The following is an 8720-nucleotide window of genomic DNA, read 5'->3' on the forward strand; positions in this document are numbered from 1 at the left end:
TTATATTTACCCTGGACCTGCTGTTACAGAATGCAGTTAAGAAATTATACTTTCATTTGAGAGTCTGCTGCAAGCTGTGAAAACTGAATGCCCAGCCCCTGGGTTAGAATGACAACTCCTACTACTGGAAAGCACAGTTTAGAGGTCAACTTGTTTTGTTTGCTTAAGAATGTCTTTCAGGTTACAGTGAGAATTCTGCTGAGAATTAAGATAAGAGAGCATAGTTTATTTTATGTATTTTATCGGCTATGGGAACCTGGATGTTGAGGGAAGTTTTAGAAATAATCTATGCACATGACTGAGCCAAGATGATTACATTCTAATCCTAGCTCTGCCACAGATTTGCTGTCAGGTAGAGTTATTAAAATAGATGCAGTTCAGGGCCAACTTGGCTCAAAGGCCTGGTTTGTGGAGGCTCTTGTCCTGTAGGAACAGGTGTCTTGTCACTCTGGTCTTCTGACTTCCAGTTCTGGGGTCAGCACAGGCCAAACAAAATCAGGTCTCTCTACACCCGGAAGTGCAGAAGGACCCTTTGTTCCATCACAGCTATGCCATTTGTTCTCATCTTCAGCTTTAGGACTTCATAATCTTAAGGGTCTTTTCCAACCTACATGGTTAACCTCCTGACACTACTTTTTAGCTGATTTTGAAACCTGTGGATTTAAATATGGAGAGTTAATATACACAGGTGCAGTGCTGACATATGTAGAGCATATATAGTGGTCAAACCAAACCCAAAGTCTGAACAACCTTTACAGGTTTAAATACAAATTTTGCAACTGGAAATCATTTTTGTCCTTTATATTATTACTATAGCATCTTATATTTACTTAAAGCATACAAAGAAAGAAAATGAAATTTTGAAAATGGTGGTATGTGTGATCATAAATTCAGGATTTTGGCTTTCATGTTGGATGTTCTAGGACATAATGCTGAACTAATATGCAGGAAACAGGTAAACAAACATATCAAATAATCTTAATACATTGCTGTTGTGATTTAACCTGGTCGGCAGCTAAACACCACACAGCCGTTCGCTCATCCTCCCCCCTCCCTCTCTGGGATGGGGGAGAGAAACGGGAAAGTGAAGCCTGTGAGTTGAGATAAAGACAGTTTATTAAGACATGAAACTAATAATAATAATAATAATGATAATAGTACTACTAATAATATAATATCTATGAAACAAGTGATACACAATGCTATTGCTCACCACCCGCTGACTGATGCCCAGTCTATCCCCAAGCAGCCAGCCCCCCACCCCGGCCAGCCACCCCTATATATTGTTTAGCATGACGCCAGATGGTATGGAATACCCCTTTGGCCAGTTTGGGTCAGCTGTCCTGGGTCTGTCCCCTCCCAGCTCCTGCTGCACCCCCAGCCTGCTCGCTGGCAGGACAGAGCGAGAAGCCAAAAAGTCCTTGGCCTGGTGTAAACACTGCTCTGCAACAATTAAAACATCAGCATGTTATCAGCTCTCTTCTCATCCTAATCCAAAACATAGCACCCTACCAGCTACTAGGAGGAAAATTAACTCTATCCTAGCTGAAACCAGGACATTTGCTCATAAGATAAGCAAGGGAAATGAAGCCTCCTGCAATACTTTCAGTTTGTTTTATGCTGTTATTGTTATTACTAACAATGTAAATGGCAAGATGAGAGTTAGAAATTTAGAAAACCTGACTTTGAGTCCAATTCAGTTAGGTGCCATACAAACACGGGCTGTACGTACGAGATGGCCCTTCCATCATGGACTTTATAATCTTCAGTGAGGAGTTTTATTAAGACCTACTTCACACCACTTCTGAGACAGAGAGGCAGCCAGCACTGTGACTACAAATTTAAACACTGAATGCTTTATGAATAACTTCAGTGAGAGCAGGGCTCCTAAAGGTGCAACATGATGTTGAAAATTTAAACAAAAAAAAAAAAGAGGAAATTATGAACTACTTATATGTTTTAGACATGGTCCCAGTCCAAATTCAGGGAGGAATGAAAGGTGAGGGTGAAAGGTTAATGACATGAAAAGCTTTTGAGTAAGGCGATAAGAAATGAATGAGAAAAGACATAAGAAGGGTGAGGGTGGAAGGGGAAAATGAAGTAAGAGTGACTACATACTCTATTTTAAGTTGGATATTAATTTTCTGTGCATTTAGCAGACAGGAAATTTTTGATAGCATCATTCATATTAGAAAAGACTTTGTTGTTTTAAACATGAAAATTTATAATCTCACCAATATGCCAAAGTCAGAGTTAGAGAAAGATGAAAAATACTTGTCTTTCCATCATGTAAGTTTCTAACTAATGCAAGGATTCTCCTCGTTTCTTAGCATAATGAATGAATGCCTGCCCCTATCCTGTAAACAGGAAAGATAAATGGGACTCTATAGAGAAATAGAATTAGAACAGAGATGTAGGTTTTCAATTTTAGCACAATTGTTCTTTTGAATCCATTGCCATTTACTAGTGATTTTCTAGATAAAATACTGATTTTCTTTCCCATGAAAAATATTTTCCATCATGGTATTTTTGAAAATATTTTTTCAGAAAATATTTTCAATATTTGAACATACTATCTTATCAGTATACATTTGGTCCATATTTTTTTATTTTCCTCCATAATTATATGGGGAAGAAGGGTTAGTCAGAAAAGAAGAGGAAAAGACTGTGAGCATGCAGGTGGCACATATATAAGAACTTACTTTTTGGAGCAGGACTTTGTATCAAAAATGTAGCTTTCTGACAAATTCTGTAATCACAGTTTTCCCACACATTCTTAAGTTCTTCTGTGCCTGAAATATATCCAAGAGCAAGACAACTATAACTGTCATGTATTTGAAAGGTAATTGGACAGACAGGCAACATGGGTGAGAGCTGATGTCCAGGTAGTAGGCTAAGGGGTAGACAGAAATATAGTCTTACATTCCTCCTGCTTCTTCCTTACTGATCATGTTAAAACATAATTTTCCCTTCCATTAGGCACTCAGATTTTCCTTTCCTTCTTCTTTTTTTAACTTAAAAAGCCACCTCACCTTTTCTTCAACACCCCATTCTCTCACCCTGGTATTCCTCCAAGACACAGCAGTGCAAATCAGGAGAGGCCTGTGGGACTCTGGCCTCAGCGTGGGTTGGATAAGTGGGTAAGAAGAAGGAAAGAAGACCCAGCATAATCCAGATTTTCAAGATTAACTAAATTAACACATGGCTTCTTCAAGATGTTTCCTCTGATGTACCCAGGTCAGACTCTTTAAGGAGGAAAACTCACCGATCTTAATTGATAATGGAATCTTGAATTATCACTTTATTTCTGGCAGGAAAATATTTGTCTTTTTTCTTAACTTCTAAAAAAGGAACCAATAAAGCACTATGCGTTGTAAAGTCTTTAAAATACTTCACTCAGCTGTTAGACTAGCCAACAAAATAACTTTTATAAAAACTAACTTCCTGAAAACTTTTTAATTTAAAAAGCTTTTGTGAAAGTCTATCATGAGCTGTGGGAAAATTAGAAGATAAACACTGATATTCATGACAGGAAAATGAAGAAAATGAATGAGATCTCTGGATTTTTAAAAACTTGAATGAATATTTAGATAGATACCAGGTAGGATATGGTGGAGCAACATGGAAGAGGCTTAGCTAACATTGCAAGGACATTAAAATTTAGCATAACGGGCCTAATATTCTTCACATTTAGATAGAGTTGTACTAATTGTTATACTCTACATTTACCCTGGATTGAATGATATCAGAGAAACATCTTGTACTTCCTCTTGAAGAAATACTCCATCTCCTCCAAACAAGATAAGCACCAGAGAGTCCCTGTTTGCGGATCTCTTATGGCAGAGGCTGAGAAGACTGATTTTCCTGTGTTCATCTGCTAAGGCAAGATACTGGCCCTGCAAGGGAATCCAAGACATTAATTGATGGCTTCTGCAGTGTCACTGGGCATAGTTCAGAGACACTCTGCAGCAAATGTACGTACAATATTGAGATCCTCTACACACCTTCAGAATAAGTCAGTGGTGTACATACAGTAGTTCTGATTCAACTCATACTAGACCTATAGCCCTGTCAGACGCCCCTCTCCAAAGTTATAGAAACAGAAAATTCAGTCCACATTTTCACCCTAGATAGAAGCATTTTGTAACAACTACTAAAAGAAACTCTGTCAGTAAATCTATCATAGCTGGTAAAGTAGGAAAAGTAACTTTACATTTTCAGAGGAACCTCTACTACCACAGGGCTGATGCTATTTCTGCAGTTCCCTTCCTGCCCTTTGCTCTGCTTAGACGCTTATGAAGTGTGCTCAGAACTCTCTGCTATAGCACTTACTACTGTTAAAATATTCATTATAGACAGAGTGAAGAAGCTATTTCTGGCTTCACCTGAAGGACAAAAATGATTTTTTGTGGAGATTCAGTGGCACACTAAAACAGGTCAGCAAATCATGTCCTAGAAACTCAGACTGGAATGTGAAGATGTGGATATTTCTTACTACTGCTTGGCATAATTAATTTGCGGCAAGATTAATCACCTTATTATATATCTTGACTTATTTTTCTAAAATAAAGGAACATAACTATGGAGAGTAGAGTCCAAATAAGCTCCCTTATACAAAAATGTTAGTCTGCACTGTGATAAGAGATACAGCACAGTTGCTATATATGAACACTGGAAAACAACATTTCCACTCCTGGAATTTGATAATATAAAATTCTAATGTTGACCATCCAGGACTGGAATAGAATTTGTCAGGAAAAGTCATACAGTTTTGCACAGTAGCCTATTATGACCATCAGTCCACTGACTAAATGCAGTGAACTTAAAATCTGAGAAGTATTTATAAAACTGCAGTTGAATAGCCAATCTGAAAACTGAAATTTAGGGTCTAAAGTGTTTTTACCTGAGCACTATATTCTCCTGTCACTGGAAATGAATAACTGACATTGACTTCTTTTAAATTGCTTGTCTCTAAAGTGGGAAAACAAGGCCTTTGGGTATACAGTGCCTACCACAAATCATAGACGTGCTCTGTTCTTTGTTTTCTCAAGTTTACCATCTCCCTCTTTAACCCATTATGATTTTTGTTTGATTAATGCTAGATGTTCATAGATTTAAATTCTTCTGCAAGTGAAATTCTCATTGCCTGACCAACTTCATAAGAAAACAAGCCCATAAGGATTTCTAGAAAGAAACAAAAGCCATTGAATTTAGTGCACAAATGTAACTAAATATACTTACACTTAAACATATACATTTAAACGTATATGTATATTGTCTTGTTCACTGTATTGTCTTTTAAATCAATAAAAAAACAATGGTGGAAAAAAATCATTTACAAATCTAATATAAACATAATCCTAATCTAGGACAGTAAAATGCAAAGTTACATAAATACCTGACAAAGAGGAGAGGAAAGATGGGTATTTCCGGTGTCCAAATGTATTTGACAAGTGTTTAAATAGCAAGAAATCTCAAAAAGAATATAGGTAGAATATAAGAATTAAAATGATGAGGGAGACATTCTGTTATATGGTAGTGAAGATGTAATATTCTTAATATATGCTTATATATATAATGAAAGAGCAGTGTCTTAGCAGGAAGAACTTGTTTTCTAGTGACCAGAGAGATATATCTTATCTGAGTTTAACATTTGAAGACTAATTCTAGAGGGGAGGCCTTACATATATAAATAACTAGATACAACTTTACACATAGCTTAGACATCTAGAGAACTTGAAAAAGAAAAAAAAAGTAGATTTCTTAGGGATCAGTATGTGTATGCCAAGCTCTCCATTTACCCCTTGGTCATATTAAATTATTATTTCTGTGAAATATGTGTATAGTTTAGGCCTATATGTGCAGTGCTATAAAGTGTTATCTTACGTACAATCCACTAAGATTTGGTTACATTAATTTAACTTCTTTGACCTCAGTAGCCCTGATGTAAATCTCTTCAACAGCTTGCTCTCCTTCAGCTGCTGGGGGATTCTGCAAGGCCTTATCACTGCAGTCTTTGTACTCTTACCTTGAGGAAAGCTGCAGCAACATTGACATCAAGTAGTAGGAAAACATCTGCTTGGGCATTACATTTACTTCTTTAGGTTCAGCTCAGCTAATGAGCTGGCTGCTTTCATGTAAATCAGGTCAACCCCTAACAGTTAATGCTTTCATCAGGTGAGCAGTGCTCTGGAGTCTCTTTGAAGGTGGGGCCACATTCACTTCAGTGGCTGAAAGTTGCCCATATAAACACCCCATCTCAAAGATGTTGTTCTGTTTTTCAGACAGGCTTACAGTTGTTAAGAGGAAACATGCCACTGTGCCAGGTACCAGAAGCCAGACCAATTTACTTTGAATTTGGGAAAGCGAGGGGAAGAAAGAAAACACCTAGGAAAAATCCCATGAGTGGTTTTGGAGACATTAACAAAATAGAAAGCATTAAAAGCTGAGATCACATCTGGGATTTATCACTGTGTTTTGATAAACCTTTGGGCTTAGCTAGCACTCGTTTCTTCACTAGGGATTCAGGGAAATTACAGCACATGTGTTCTCAATGGAGTTTGTCAGATCAACTTTATACTTGAGTGTTTTTGACTGATTAATTACCCATATAGACAAGTGAGGAGTTCAGAGAAAGGTGACCTGTTAAGAAACTTAAGCATGAGAAATACTACTGGGGAGTGTGACAGTAATTAGAAGAATGGCAATTGTTAGTTTGTTTGAATCCTATCTAAACCAACTTCTGTGTCTTCTTATAGAGTAATAAATGTTGCTTTGTTGTTTTGTTTATATACATTTATCTTTATGTTATTAGATATTCTCTGCCTCTATGTTTGTTTAAAAACCTTATCTCTCCTTTTCCTGTTGGTAGAAGAATAGCAGAGTTGGCATGATATTGAGTTCTTACGTCATACTTAGTGTTTTGAAAGTGCTTTTCTTCCTCCATCATGAAGCTTAAAATGTGAAAAGCACAAGTGGAAGTCCATGTTCATTTGCCTATCCACCATGACCATTCATGGCCTTTCAGCATATGTTCCAGGTCACAGTCTTGCATGAGTACGTGCCTTCTGTAGTGCTGCTGCATGTTTCCATCTGTCGGTGTTTTTAAACATGCAGTTCCCATAAAGTAGGTTGAGAAAACCATTCATATGACTCCATGGAAATGACATGTCATTTTCTGCAACTGTCACATTATTAGTCTTTGTATCTTTCTTGAATTTCACAAGATACAATTTGGTCTTTTGCTCAGATAATTTATAGAAGATATTGAACAGTATTTAGCACAGATCCATCCCCATTCACAACCTTGTTAGAAATATCTTCACTGGGGGATGAGTACTTAAGAGCAAGTAGGATCTGAGATCTGTCGGTTAGCTAGTTCTAAATTGATTTTATATGTACTTTGTTGATTTGAATTCATCTTGGAGAAATTAAATATGATATCAGACTAGGAATCTCTAATGCTATGTCTGGAATCTCAGATCAAATTGTAGGTTCTATTTTAGATAGAGTTATAGTAACTGGTATAGTATCTTGAGTGTCATCACGCGACACTTACAGGGCAACCAGGCAATCAGGCCCAGTCAGCATGGGTTTATGAAAGACAGATCCTGCTTGATGAACCTGATCTCCTTCTATGACAAAGTGACATGCTTATTGGATGAGGGAAAGGCTGTGGATGTGGTCTACCTTGATTTCAGTAAGGCTTTTGACACCGTTTCCCATAGCATGCTCCTCAAGAAACTGGCTGCTCATGGCTTGGACTGGCATACGCTTTGTTGGGTTAAAAACTGGCTGGATAGCCGGGCCCAAAGAGTTGTTGTGAATGGAGTCAAATCCAGTTGGAGGCCAGTCACTACTGGCATCCCCCAGGGCTCAGTACTGGGGCCAGTTCTCTTTAATATCTTTATTGATGATCTGGACGAGGGGATTGAGTGCACCCTCAATAAGTTTGCAGATGACACCAAGTTAGGTGCGTGTGTTGATCTGCTCGAGGGTAGGAAGGCTCTGCAGGAGAATCTGGATAGGCTGGACCGATGGGCTGAGGCCAACTGTATGAAGTTCAACAAGGCCAAGTGCCGGGTCCTGCACCTGGGGCACAACAACCCCAAGCAGAGCTACAGGCTGGGAGATGAGTGGTTGGAAAGCTGCCTGGCCGAGAAGGACCTGGGAGTACTGGTTGATAGGCAGCTGAATATGAGCCAGCAGTGTGCTCAGGTGGCCAAGAAGGCCAACAGCATCCTGGCTTGCATAAGCAGCAGTGTGGCCAGCAGGTCTAGGGAAGTGATTGTCCCCCTGTACTTGGCTCTGGTGAGACCGCACCTCACTACAAGAAGGACATGGAGGTGCTCGAGAGAGTCCAGAGAAAGGTAATAAAGCTGATGAGGGGTCTGGAGAACAATTCTTATGAGGAGCAGCTGAGGGAGCTGGGATTGTTCAGCCTGAAGAGGAGGCTCAGGGGCGACCTCATCGCTCTCTATAGGTACCTTAAAGGAGGCTGTAGCGAGGTGGGGGTTGGTCTATTCTCCCACGTGCCTGGTGACAGGACGAGGGGGAATGGGCTAAAGTTGTGCCAGGGGAGGTTTAGGTTGGATATTAGGAAAAACTTATTTACCGAAACAGTTGCTAGGCTTTGGAATGGGCTGCCCAGGGAAGTGGTTGAGTCAACATCCCTGGAGGTCTTTAAAAGACGTTTAGATGTTGAGCTTAGTGATATGGTT

The 8720-nt window shown here is 39.0% G+C and overlaps 1 long non-coding RNA gene across 4 annotated transcripts; it reads right to left on the bottom strand.

The window, feature by feature from the left end:
* Nucleotides 1-211: 211 nt before the first annotated feature.
* LOC308196393 lies at nt 212-7287 on the bottom strand. Of its 4 annotated transcripts, XR_013952176.1 has the most exons (5): nt 5891-6018; nt 5399-5473; nt 3730-3896; nt 2703-2792; nt 212-653 (listed from the first exon to the last, which is right to left on the bottom strand). It is a non-coding gene; the product is annotated as an uncharacterized lncRNA (long non-coding RNA). The 4 variants fall into 4 exon arrangements; XR_013952175.1 differs by lacking the exons at nt 5399-5473; nt 5891-6018 and adding an exon at nt 6029-7287; XR_013952177.1 differs by lacking the exon at nt 5399-5473 and having other exon boundaries at nt 5891-6005.
* Nucleotides 7288-8720: the final 1433 nt, after the last annotated feature.

Source organism: Anser brachyrhynchus (genome assembly GCF_964034855.1).
Source record: "Anser brachyrhynchus genome assembly, chromosome: 5".
Taxonomy (NCBI): domain Eukaryota; kingdom Metazoa; phylum Chordata; class Aves; order Anseriformes; family Anatidae; genus Anser; species Anser brachyrhynchus.